Genomic DNA, 15,116 nt, shown 5'->3' with positions numbered 1-15,116 from the left:
TTGCGAATTCATAAACTCTTTAACACTAGTCTCAAATTCAGAGGGCATATTATTAAAATTTCCATAAGAGTTGTTGTAGGAATTTCCACAATTGTTACAAGGATTACTAGGATAAGGCCTAGGATTAAAGCTCCCTCTATACGCGTTGTTACCAAAATTATTCCTACCAACAAAATTCACATCCATAGATTCATTATTATTCTCAATCAAGGTAGACAAAGGCATATCATTAGGATCAGAAGAAACACTCTTAGTAGCAAATAATTTCATAAGTTCATCCATCTTTCCACTCAAAACATTAATTTCTTCTATCACATGCACTTTTTTATTTGTAGATCTTTCGGTTTGCCATTGAGAATAATTAACCATAATATTATCTAGGAGTTTAGTAGCATCTCCTAAAGTGATTTCCATAAAAGTGCCTCCCACAGCCGAATCTAAAAGATTTCTAGAAGAAAAATTCAAGCCAGCATAAAAATTTTGTATAATCATCCACAAGTTCAAACCATGAGTAGGACAATTATGTATCATTAATTTCATTCTCTCCCAAGCTTGTGCAACATGTTCATGAGAAAGTTGCATAAAATTCATAATATCGTTTCTAAGAGAGATGATCTTAGTGGGAGGAAAATACTTAGAGATAAAAGCATCTTTACACTTGTCCCAAGAATCAATACTATTTTTAGGCAAAGACGAAAACCAAGCTTTAGCACGATCTCTAAGCGAAAAAGGAAATATCATCAATTTAACAATATCATTATCGACATCTTTCTTCTTTTGCATATCACAGAAATTAACGAAGCTATTTAGATGAGTAGCGGCATCTTCACTAGGAAGGCCGGCGAATTGATCTTTCATAACAAGATTCAACAAAGTAGTATTGATTTCACAAGATTCAATATTGGCAAGAGGAGCAATTGGAGTGCTAAGGAAATCATTATTGTTGGTATTAGTATAGTCACACAATTTGGTATTATCTTGAGCCATCGCGACAAGCAAGCAATCCAACACACGAGCAAACAAAAAGCAAGCGAGAAAAAAGGCAAACGGAAAAGAGAGGGCAAATAAAATGGCAAGGGTGAAGTGGGGGAGAGGAAAACGAGAGGCAAATGGCAAATAATGTAATGCGGGAGATAGGGATTGTGATGGGTACTTGGTATGTTGACTTTTGCGTAGACTCCCCGGCAACGGCGCCAGAAATTCTTCTTGCTACCTCTCGAGCACAGCGTTGGATTTCCCCGAAGAGGAGAGGATGATGCAGCAAAGTAGCATAAGTATTTCCCTCAGTTTTTGAGAACCAAGGTATCAATCCAGTGGGAGGCCACGCGCGAGTCCCTCGTACCTACACAAAATGATAGCTCAACGCACCCAATGCGATTAGGGGTTGTCAATCCCTTCACGGTCACTTACGAGAGTGAGATCTGATAGAGATGATAGATAATATTTTTGGTATTTTTGATATAAACATGCAAGGTAAAATAAAAAGTAAAAGTAAAAAGTAAAGCAAATAATAAAGTGATGGAGATTGTTATGATAAGAATACACCTGGGGGCCATAGATTTCACTAGTGGCTTCTCTCAAGAGCATAAGTATTTCTACGGTGGGTGAACAAATTACTGTTGAGCAATTGATAGAATTGTGCATAGTTATGAGAATATCTAGGTATGATCATGTATATAGGCATCACGTCCGAGACAATTAGACTGACTCCTGCCTGCATCTACTACTATTACTCCACTCATCGACCGCTATCCAGCATGCATCTAGAGTATTAAGTTAATGAAAACAGAGTAACGCCTTAATCAAGATGACAAGATGTAGAGGGATAAATTCATGCAATATGATATAAACCCCATCTTACTATCCTCGATGGCAACAATACAATACGTGCCTTGCTGCCCCTTCTGTCAGTCGGAAAGGACACCGCAAGATTGAACCCAAAGCTAAGCACTTCTCCCATTGCAAGAAAAACCAATCTAGTAGGCCAAACCAAACTAATAATTCGAAGAGACTTGCAAAGATAACCAATCATAAATAAAAGAATTCAGAGAAGATTCAAATATTGTTCATAGATAAACTTGATCATAAACCCACAATTCATCGGTCTCAACAAACACACCGCAAAAAGAAGATTACATCGAATAGATCTCCACGAGAGAGGGGGAGAACATTGTATTGAGATCCAAAAAGAGAGAAGAAGCCATCTAGCTACTAACTATGGACCCGAAGGCCTGAAGTAAACTACTCACACTTCATCGGAGGGGCTATGGTGATGATGTAGAAGCCCTCCATGATCGATTCCCCTTCCGCCGGAGCTCCGGAACAGGCCCCAAGATGGGATGTCGTGGGTACAGAAGGTTGCGGTGGTGGAATTAGGGTTTTGGCTCCGTATCTGATTGTTTGGGGGTACGTAGGTATATATAGGAGGAAGGAGTACGTCGGTGGAGCTTCGAGGGGCCCACGAGGCAGGGGGTGCACCCTAGGGGGGGGCGCGCCCTCCGCCCTCGTGACCGCCTCGTTGCTTTCTTGACGGAGGGTCCAAGTCTCCTGGATCATATCTGATGAGAAAATCACGTTCCCAGAAGTTTCATTCTGTTTGGACTCCTTTGATATTTCGTTTCTTCGAAACACTGAAATAGGCAAAAACAGCAATTCTGGGTTGGGCCTCGGTTAATAGGTTAGTCCCAAAGTAATATAAAAGTGGGAAATAAAGCCCAATATAGTCCAAAAAAGTAGATAATATAGCTGGAGCAATCAAAAATTATAGATACGTTGGAGAGTATCAAGCCACTAGTGAAACCTATGGCCCCGGGTCTATTTCCATCATATTAATCTTCCAACTTAGTTATTTTATTGCCTTTTATTTTACTTTGCATCTTTATCATAAAAATACCAAAAATATTATCTTATCATTTCTATCAGATCTCACTCTTGTAAGTGACTGTGTAGGGATTGACAACCCCTTATCGCATTGGTTGCGAGGATTTATTTGTTTGTGTAGGTGCGAGGGACTCGTGCATGGCCTCCTGCTGGATTGATACCTTTTTTCTAAAAAATTGAGGGAAATACTTACACTGCTTTACTGCATCACCCTTTCCTCTTCAAGGGAAAACCAACGCAGTGCTCAAGAGGTAGCAGTAGACAGAGCGTAGATGTTGTGCGGACAAAGAAAATAGCATCGCACACGAACTAAACAATGAAACCCGTTGGTGATGTTTTCATCAATCACTCACAATTGTATACCAGCAATCGTTTGCTCGCAACACATGGCTTGTTAGCAGTAATCGCCTGTGTTGTTATCAGTCTCCGCACATGTTTCCGATTACAGACATGTTTGCCTTGTATCACACACACCTTGTTAAGTTGAACCGTTTCTGTTCTCATGTCTCAACGCAAACAGTTCATCCGAGTGAACCACATGCCGTATATCGCACACACCTTGATCTGGCTGACTGTTTCTTTTGTGTTGCCTAATCACAAACTGTTCATCCGAGTGAACCGTATGCTATATATCGCACACACCTTCATCTGGATGCCCGTTTCTTTTGTTCCTCCTCATCGCAAACAGTTAATTGAGCTGAACCGTATGCCCTGCATCGCACACGCAACTAAAATCTGAATCGTGTTTGATGCATCCTCCATCGCAAACTTTTTGCACCTTTTTGACGGGTTTTTTACACCACCGTTTGCAATTATGGCATCGCACACAGTTTTCAATCGAAGGGTCTCTGATCTAGTGTCCGCATTAGTAGCATCCTGCAGTAGTGTCGAGAGTTAGACTGATAGTAACAGTACTACTCCTTTAGTGTGAGAGGTGGTATTCAAAGCCTTTCTAGCTGTACCGGCAATACTAGCACATATACAGCAAGTCCACTTTCTTTGATTTTTACCTTCTGATGCTTAGGGTTTCCCATTATAATCTACCACTATGATCTGTAGGTTGCCTTATGTCTACTAGCAGTTGTCCACCTTTAAAGCTAAATAACACAACAATCATACGTCCTAAGGTTCTTCAAATACGAATGTGATATGATACTGACATTAGCTAACAGACACACATTTAATTGGTTAGCTAATGCTCCCAATTGAGTTTCCAAATGCATGTGGCCACATATAGAGAGACATCATGGAATTGCATTTCTTTGGGCGCTCTGATTCATCATGGGTGGGCAACCAACATTGTATAGAAAGAAGGGGAATCTCAATAATATGCTTCCCCTTCTATTCTTTAACATATTCCTCTTTTGTTCTTCTTTAGTAAGTATAGTATGTTCCTTATCAGGAAGGGGAGCACGGACATCTACAGTCGACAGCTCTATTGGGCTGGTTCTGCTACATGATTTCGCACTTCGAGTTGGTCTGCCATAATATCCCGAAAATGGTGGGGGTCGCGCGGTCTTTGATAGACTAGACTGATAGCAACAGCTGTGCGCCTTTAGATGAATAGATCTGGCTTGTAGGTGATCAATAGGCTCTGCATATTAGTAGCGGCAAAACCCTGTATTTTCCATCCAGTTCCGCTTTCCCGATTTATTTATGGTGGTTATGGTGTACCCCTATTATCTACACTACTATCTGCCTACTGGCTCTGCGCTCTCGTTATCATGGTTTGGCAATAAACTTTTTATACGGTATATTATGAACTATCATCTGCCAACTATCCTTACATCTGGCTCCCAACAGGGAGCCTATTTTTTGTGTAGTTGTGCCAGATTATATTTAATCTACTCACCATATTACAGCACACATGGGCTCTCTCATCAGAATCCAGTGATAGCACACAAGGGTTTGCAGGGAGCCCCTATTATATTACAATATCCTTTGCATTACAAAGATAATCTCACTACTATTTATGTTTTCATGCTCTTTAGATATTGTACGTAATCACAATGAATATAATAATGCGCACATCAAAAGAATATTTTGGAACAGTTCAATGGGTAACAAACTTGGCATCAAGGGATTGAGGTCCATTGTGGATGCAATGAAACCCACATGCTCCCGACCTATAGATTCATATTCAGAATATGATCCTAATGACTATTCTGAGCTCAAGGAGTCAAAGACGGATTGCCTATCATGTTCACCCAATAAGGTGCCTATTCTAATTTGGTAAGGTTTTATTGGTTGAACATATCTTGCATAAGGTGTCTTGCATTTCTTTCGCTTCGTTGCACCGCCATATGCTTAGTTTACTCATGATATATGTGAATATGCCATGCCCATCCATTATCAACACCTATTCCATTTGTCGTCATACCATGTTTTTCCATTCAAATGTTGTTCTTGTGTTTCAGACGTCCAAATGGAAGAGGGTGATTGCAGAACCTGAAGGAGTACAAGCAAAGTCCTTGAAAAGGTGGACCTACAGGAGAAATCACATAGCACCCGACGTATATTGGCGATAGAACCAGCGCCACAAAACCTAGGATATCGCAACTATGATGGTCGCTGCTTTGCTCTTGTGAGTACCTATTGTCCTATTGTTGTCCTTACATCCATACCTAGTGGATTATGTGACATCATTGTGCATTATAGCTGTTTTTTGCCTATTTCAGAGTTTTGCAGAAAAAGAATATCAAACGGAGTCCAAACGGAATGAACATTCGGGAACATGATTTTCGGAACGAACGTGATATAGAGGATTTGGACCCTATGTCAAGACATCAACCAAGAAGGCATGAGGTAGGGGGGCGCGCCTACCCCCCAGGCGTGCCCTCCACCCTCGTGGGCCCCACGTTGCTCCACTGACGTACTTCTTCCTCCTATATATACCTACGTACCCCCAAACTACCAGATACGAAGCCAAAAACCTAATTCCACCGCCGCAACCTTCTGTACCCGTGAGATCCCATCTTGGGGCCTGTTCCAGAGCTCTGTCGGAGGGGGCATCGATCATGGAGGGCTTCTACATCAACACCATAGCCTCTCCAATGATGTCTGAGTAACTTACCATAGACCTTCGGGTCCATAGTTATTAGGTAGATGGCTTCTTCTCTCTTTTTGGATCTCAATACAATGTTCTCCCCCTCTCTCGTGGATATCTATTCGATGTAATCTTCTTTTACAGTGTGTTTGTTGACACCGATGAATTGTGGGTTTATGATCAAGTTTTTCTATAAACAATATTTGAATCTCCTCTGAATTATTTTATGTATGATTGGTTATCTTTGCAAGTCTCTTCGAATTATCAGTTTGTTTTGGCCTACTAAATTCATCTTTCTTGCAATGGGAGAAGTGCTTAGCTTTGGGTTCAATCTTGCAGTGTCCTTTCCCAGTGACAGTAGGGGCAGCAAGGCACGTATTGTATTGTTGCCATCGAGGATAACAAGATGGGGCTTATATCATATTGCATGAGTTTATCCCTCTACATCATGTCATCTTGCTTAAAGCGTTACTCTGTTCTTATGAACTTAATACTCTAGATGCATGCTGGATAGCGGCCGATGTGTGGAGTAATAGTAGTAGATGCAGGCAGGAGTCAGTCTACTTGTCTCGGACGTGATGCCTATATACATGATCATACCTAGATATTCTCATAACTATGCTCAATTCTCTCAATTGCTCAACAGTAATTTTTCACCCACCGTAATACTTATGCTCTCGAGAGAAGCCATGCTACCTCTTGAGCACTGCGTTGTATTTCCCCGAAGAGGAGAGGATGATGCAGCAAAGTAGCATAAGTATTTCCCTTAGTTTTTGAGAACCAAGGTATCAATCAAGTAGGAGGCCACGCGCGAGTCCCTCGTACCTACACAAAACGATAGCTCAATGCAACCAACACGATTAGGGGTTGTCAATCCCTTCACAGTCACTTATGAGAGTGAGATCTGATAGAGATGATATATAATATTTTTGGTATTTTTGATATAAAGATGCCAGGTAAAATAAAAAGTAAAAGTAAAAAATTAAAGCAAATAATAAAGTGATGGAGATTGTTATGATGAGAATAGACCCGGGGGCCATAGATTTCATTATTGGCTTCTCTCAAGAGCATAAGTATTTCTACGGTGGGTGAACAAATTCCTGTTGAGCAATTGACAGAATTGAGCATAGTTATGAGAATATCTAGGTATGATCATGTATATAGGCATCATGTCCGAGACAAGTAGACCGAATCCCGGCTGCATCTACTACTATTACTCCACACATCGACCGCTATCCAACATGCATCTAGAGTATTAAGTTAATGAAAACAGAGTAACGCCTTAAGCAAGATGACATGATGTAGAGGGATAAATTCATGAAATATGGCCCTATGATATAAACCCCATCTTGTTATCCTCGATGGCAACAATACAATACGTGCCTTCCTGCCCCTTCTGTCACTTGGAAAGGACACCACAAGATTGAACCCAAAGCTAAGCACTTCTCCCATTGCAAGAAAAACCAATCTAGTAGGCCAAACCAAACTGATAATTTGAAGAGGCTTGAAAAGATAACCAATCATACATAAAAGAATGGGCCAATTACAGTTCTGCCCCTAACTCGAACCCACTACTCAGTTTTGCCCCTAATTTTCAGGTATGCTCAGTTTTGCCCCTCCGCCGTTAGTGTCACTTATAGAAATGCCCTTTTGCGCCGTTACCTTCCGGTCAAAGTACTTTGACCATCCTGAAAAAAATAGCAAAAAAAATCAAAAAAATATGAAATTTGGTGGGATCGACGATAGTCATGTCCGCAAGGCGCGTGCACATTTTTGTGTTGGTTTGACACTCTGGGAGCTCGTGGCAAAGGAAAACAAAAATAATTTATGCTTATGAACAGTAAATTCGAAAAAAATAGCAAAAAAGTTCAAAAAAATTTGAATTTATTTGTCGTCAAAGAGGCTTGAGTGCACAAAGTGCTTGCAAGTTTTGGTGATCAAATGATGTACGGGGCGCTCTAGAGAAAAACAACAAAATAGTGCATTTTTTCAAAGTTTTTTTGAGCTAAAATTTGTTTTTTTCTCTCCACGAGCTCCTACAATGTCCAAACACAACAAAAACATGCACACATCTTGCGCACCTGAATATCTTGAGTCCCACGAAATTTCATATTTTTTTGATTTTTTTCTATTTTTTTTGAATTTACTGCTCGCATGCGTACAAAATTTATGTTTTCCTTTGACACGAGCTCCCGGAGTGTCCGAACGGCATGAAAATGTGCACGCGCCTTGCAGACATGACTATCTTCGATCCCACCAAATTTCATATTGTTTTGATTTTTTTTGCTATTTTTTCAGGACGGTCAAAGACCTTTGACCGGACGGTAACGGCAGAGAAGGGCATTTCTATAAGTGAAACTAACGGCGGAGGGGCAAAACTGAGCATACCTAAAAATTAGGGGCAAAATTGAGTAGTGGGTTCGAGTTAAGGGCATAGATGTAAATGTCCCTAAAAGAATTCAGAGAAGATTCAAATATTGTTCATAGATAAACTTGATCATAAACCCACAATTCATCGGTCTCAACAAACACACCGCAAAAAGAAGATTACATCGAATAGATCTCCACGAGAGAGGGGGAGAACATTGTATTGATATCCAAAAAGAGAGAAGAAACCATCTAGCTACTAACTATGGACCCGAAGGTCTAAAGTAAACTACTCACACTTCATCGGAGGGGCTATGGTGATGATGTAGAAGCCCTCCATGATCGATTCCCCTTTCGCCGGAGCTCCGGAATAGGCCCCAAGATAGGATCTCGTGGGTACAGAAGGTTGCGGCGGTGGAATTAGGGTTTTGGCTCTGTATCTGATTGTTTGGGGGTACGTAGGTATACATAGGAGGAAGGAGTACGTCGGTGGAGCTTCGAGGGGCCCACGAGGCAGGGGGCGCACCTTAGGGGGGGGGCGCCCTCCACCCTCGTGACCGCCTCGTTGCTTTCTTGACGGAGGGTCCAAGTCTCCTGGATCATATCTGATGAGAAAATCACGTTCCCGAAGGTTTCGTTGCGTTTGGACTCCGTTTGATATTCCGTTTCTTCGAAACACTGAAATAGGCAAAAAACAGCAATTCTGGGCTAGGCCTCCGGTTAATAGGTTAGTCCCAAAAGTAATATAAATGTGGAAAATAAAGCCCAATATAGTCCAAAACAGTAGATTATATATCATGGGGTAATCAAAAATTATACATACATTGGAGACGTATCAGGCATCCCCAAACTTAATTCCTGCTCGTCCTCGAGTAGGTAAATGATAAAAAGAGAATTTTTGATGCGGAGTGCTACTTGGCATAATTTCAATCTAAATCTTCTTAATTGTGGTATGAATATTCAGATCTGAAAGATTCAAGACAAAAGTTCATATTGCCATAAAAATAATAATACTTAAAGCGTACTAAGAAAGCAATTATGTCTTCTCAAAATAACATGGCCAAAGAAAGTTATCCCTACAAAATCATATAGTCTGGCTATGCTCTATCTTCACCACACAAAGTATTTAAATCATGCACAACCCCAATGACAAGCCAAGCAATTGTTTCATACTTTAACATTTTCAAAACTTTTTCAATCTTCACGCAATACATGAGCGTGAGCCATGGATATAGCACTATATGTGGAATAGAATGGTGGTTGTGGAGACGACAAAAAGAGGGGAAGATAGTCTCACATCAACTAGGCGTATAAACGGGCTATGGAGATGCCCATCAATATATATCAATGTGAGTGAGTAGGGATTTCCATGCAACGGATGCACTAGAGCTATAAGTATGTGAAAGCTCAACAAAAGAAACTAAGTGGGTGTGCATCCAACTCGCTTGCTCACGAAGACCTAGGGCAATTTGAGGAAGCCCATCATTGGAAAATAGAAGCCAAGTTCTATAACGAAAAATTCCCACTAGTATATGAAAGTGACAAAATGAGAGACTCTCTATCATGAAGATCATAGTGCTACTTTGAAGCACAAGTGTGCTAAAAGGATAGTAACATTCTCCCTTCTCTCTTTTTCTCCCATTTTTCTTTCTTTGGGCCTTTTTTTATGGCCTCTTTTCTTTATCTTTTTTTCGTCCGGAGTCTCATCCCGACTTGTGGCGGAATCATAGTCTCCATCATCCTTTCCTCACTTGGGACAATGCTCTAAAAATGATGATCATCACACTTTTATTTTTCTTACACCTCAATACTTAGAACAAAATATGACTCTATATGAATGCCTTCGGCGGTGTACCGGGATATGCAATGAATCAAGAGTGACATGTATGAAAGAATTATGAACGGTGGCTTTGCCACAAATACGATGTCAACTACATGATCATGCTAGCAATATGACAATAATGGAGCGTGTCATAATAAACGGAACGGTGGATAGTTGCATGGAAATATATCTCGGAATGGCTATGGAAATGCCATGATAGGTAGGTATGGTGGCTAAGGTATATGGTGGGTGTATGATACCGGCGAAAGGTGTGCGGTATTAGAGAGGCTAGCAATGGTGGAAAGAAGGGAAAATGTGTGTCTAATCCATGGACTCAACATTAGTCATAAAGAACTCATATACTTATTGCAAAAATCTAGAAGTTATCAAAGCAAAGTATTACGCGCATGCTTGTAGGGGGTTAGATTGGTAGGAAAAGACCATCGCTCATCCCCGACCGCCACTCATAAGGAAGACAATCAATAAATAAATCATGCTCCGACTTCATCACATAACGGTTCACCATACGTGCATGCTATGGGAATCACAAACTTTAACACAAGTATTTCTCAAATTCACAACTACTCAACTAGCATGACTCTAATATCACCATATTCATATCTCAAAACAATTATCAAGCATCATACTTTTCTTAGTATTCAACGCACTCAAAAGAAAGTATTACAAATCTTGAATACCAAGCATATTATTATTTTCAAGTAATTACCATGCTATTTAAGACTCTCAAAATAGTCTAAGGGAAGCATGAGAGATCAATAGTTTCTTTAAAACAAATCCACCACCGTGATCTAAAAGATCTAAGTGAAGCACATAGAGCAAAACTATGAAGCTCGAAAGATATAAGTGAAGCACATAGAGTGAAACTATATAGCTCAAAAGATATAAGTGAAGCATATAGAGCAAAACTATGAAGCTCAAAAGGTATAAGTGAAGCATATAGAGTATTCTAACAAATTCTATTCATGTATGGCTCTCTCAAAAGGTGTGTACAGCAAGGATGATTGTGGTAAACTAAAAAGCAAAGACTCAAATCATACAAGACGCTCCAAGCAAAACACATATCATGTGTTGAATAAAAATATAGCTCCAAGTAAAATTACCGATGGAAGTAGACGAAAGAGGGGATGCCTTCCGGGGCATCCCCAAGCTTTGACTTTTTGGTGTCCTTGGATTATCTTGGGGGTGCCATGGGCATCCCCAAGCTTAGGCTCTTGCCACTCCTTGTTCCATAATCCATCAAAAGATTTCACCCAAAACTTGAAAACTTCACAACACAAAACTCAACAGAAATCTCGTAAGCTCCGTTAGCGAAAGAAAACAAAGGACCACTTCAAGGTACTGTAATGAACTCATTATTTATTTGTATTTGTGTTAAACCTACTGTATTACAACTTTTCTATGGAGTATAAACTATTTTACTAGCCATAGATTCATCAAAATAAGCAAACAACACACGGAAAACAGAATCTGTCAAAAACAGAACAGTCTGTAGTAATCTGTAACTAACGCAAACTTCTGTAACTCCAAAACATCAGCCAAAATGGGACGACCTAGGAAATTTGTTTATTGATCAGCAGCAATTGGAATCACTATTTTATCACGTTCTGGTGATTTTTAACAATTCGGGCACTGAGCGCAAAGTTTCTGGAAATTACAGCAAGATCAAATAACTATCATCCAAGAAGATCCTATAGGTTTAACTTGGCACAAACACTAATTAAAAGATAAAACCACATCTAAACAGAAGGTAGATGGATTATTTATTCCTAAACAGAAGAAAAAAGCAAAAAAACTAAAATAAAAATTGGGTTGCCTCCCAACAAGCGCTATCGCTTAACGCCCCTAGCTAGGCATAAAAGCAAGGATAGATCTAGGTATTGCCATCTTTGGTAGGCAATCCATATGTGGCTCTCATGATAGATTCATATGGTAATTTTATTTTCTTCCTAGGGAAGTGTTCCATGCCTTTCTTTAATGGGAACTGGAATCTAATATTCCCTTCCTTCATATCAATAATTGCACCAATCGTTCTAAGGAAAGGTCTACCAAGAATAATAGGACAAGAAGCATTGCAATCTATATCAAGAACGATAAAATCAATGGGCACATAATTCCTATTTGCAACAATAAGAACATCATTAAATCTTCCCATAGGTTTCTTAATAGTGGAATCCGCAAGATGAAAGTTTGGAGAGCAATCATCAAAATCACGGAAATCTAGCAAATCACATAAAGTTTTGGGAATAGTGGAGACACTAGCACCAAAATCACATAAAGCATAAAATTCATGATCCTTGATCTTAATTTTAATAGTTGGTTCCCACTCATCATAAAGTTTTCTAGGGATAGAAACTTCCAACTCAAGTTTTTCTTCATAAGATTGCATCAAGGCATCAACGATATGTTTAGTAAACACTTTATTTTGACTCTAAGCATGAGGAGAATTTAGCACGGATTGCAACAAGGAAATTCAATCAATTAAAGAGCAATTTTCATAATCAAATTCCTTGAAATCCAAAATAGTGGGTTTAGCAACATCTAGGGTTTTATTCTTTTCAATCCCACTTTTATCAATTTCATCATAAAGATCTAAAAACTCTGAATCTTTGGAACACCGTCTAGGTAAAGGTGGATCATATTCAGTTTCATCAAGATTCATATTGCAAAACAAAGATTTAATAGGGGACACATCAATAACTTTTAGATCTTCGTCTTGATTTTCATAGGAATTGGAAGAACACGCTTTAATAAAGGCATCTTTTGTAGCACGCATCCTAGCGGTTCTTTCCTTGCACTCATCAATGGAAATTCTCATAGCTTTGAGAGACTCATTGATATCATGCTTAGGAGGAATAGATCTAAGCTTTAAAGAATCAACATCAAGAGAAATTCTATCAACGTTCCTAGCCAATTCATCAACTTTAAGCAATTTCTCATCAAGCAAAGCATTAAAATTCTTTTGCGAATTCATAAACTCTTTAACACTAGTCTCAAATTCAGAGGGCATATTATTAAAATTTCCATAAGAGTTGGTGTAGGAATTTCCACAATTGTTACAAGGATTACTAGGATAAGGCCTAGGATTAAAGCTCCCTCTATACGCGTTGTTACCAAAATTATTCCTACCAACAAAATTCACATCCATAGATTCATTATTATTCTCAATCAAGGTAGACAAAGGCATATCATTAGGATCAGAAGAAACACTCTTAGTAGCAAATAATTTCATAAGTTCATCCATCTTTCCACTCAAAACATTAATTTCTTCTATCGCATGCACTTTTTTATTAGTAGATCTTTCGGTTTTCCATTGAGAATAATTAACCATAATATTATCTAGGAGTTTAGTAGCATCTCCTAAAGTGATTTCCATAAAAGTCCCTCCCGCGGCCGAATCTAAAAGATTTCTAGAAGCAAAATTCAAGCCGGCAAAAAAATGTTGTATAATCATCCACAAGTTCAAACCATGAGTAGGACAATTACGTCTCATTAATTTCATTCTCTCCCAAGCTTGTGCAACATGTTCATGAGCAAGTTGCATAAAATTCATAATATCGTCTCTAAGAGAGATGATCTTAGTGGGAGGAAAATACTTAGAGATAAAAGCATCTTTACACTTGTCCCAAGAATCAATACTATTTTTAGGCAAAGACGAAAACCAAGCTTTAGAGCGATCTCTAAGCGAAAAAGGAAATAGCATCAATTTAACAATATCATTATCGACATCTTTCTTCTTTTGCATATCACAGAAATTAACGAAGCTATTTAGATGAGTAGCGGCATCTTCACTAGGAAGGCCGGCGAATTGATCTTTCATAACAAGATTCAACAAAGTAGTATTGATTTCACAAGATTCAATATTGGCAAGAGGAGCAATCGGAGTGCTAAGGAAATCATTATTGTTGGTATTAGTATAGTCACACAATTTGGTATTATCTTGAGCCATCGCGACAAGCAAGCAATCCAACACATGGGTAAACAAAAAGCAAGCGAGAAAAAAGGCAAACGGAAAAGAGAGGGCGAATAAAATGGCAAGGGTGAAGTGGGGGAGAGGAAAACGAGAGGCAAATGGCAAATAATGTAACGTGGGAGATAGGGATTGTGATGGGTACTTGGTATGTTGACTTTTGCGTAGACTCCCCGGCAACGGCGCCAGAAATTCTTCTTGCTACCTCTCGAGCACTGCGTTGGATTTCCAGGAAGAGGAGAGGATGATGGAGCAAAGTAGCATAAGTATTTCCCTCAGTTATTGAGAATGTAGCGACCCGACCCGAATGGATCAAGTCTCTGTGCTCCGGTGTCATCCCTGGATCAGTAATGCTGACACCACACAGTACTTCGAAGGATTTATAGCAGAGTAGCAATCACACACTTATTACATCGGTGTCTCATAAGAGAACTTATTACAATAATATGGCTGAAGGCCATCTAGTATCGATAACAGCGGAAGACTTGGAAGGTAAATGGGTCCATCAACTCCAACGGCATCACTGAGTATAGAACCACGACCTAAAAGCATCTTACTCGTCGTCTGAAAAGTCTGCAACATGAAAGTTGCAGCCCGAAAACGGGTCAGCACATGGAATATGCTGGCAAGGTAACACATAGAGAGTAATGGAATGTAACAGCTATACTATATGCATATTTGGCTGGTGGAAAGCTCTATGGTTACTGTTTTGCGTAAAGCCAGTTTTTCCCTACTGCAAAGGAATGAATTTATTTACTATCATGGTAGTTGAACATCGAGAATGGTTGACAGCATTCCGATCCCAATTAAGTGAACAATTAAAACCCAACAATATTAGTTAGAAGTAACATGATGAGATTCACACAATATTTAAGTACTAGATACTCAAGATGTCCATAACCGGGGAAACGGCTAATCATGATTAGTTTATTACACTCTGTAGAGGTTTGCGCACTTTTCCCCACAAGACTCGATCGCCTCCGTTGGGGTTCTCGCACTACACGGTGTTTGAG

This window comes from Triticum urartu, chromosome 5, assembly GCF_003073215.2.
Source record: "Triticum urartu cultivar G1812 chromosome 5, Tu2.1, whole genome shotgun sequence".
In the NCBI taxonomy this organism is placed as follows: Eukaryota; Viridiplantae; Streptophyta; class Magnoliopsida; order Poales; family Poaceae; genus Triticum; species Triticum urartu.
This window is presented reverse-complemented; position numbering follows the sequence as displayed.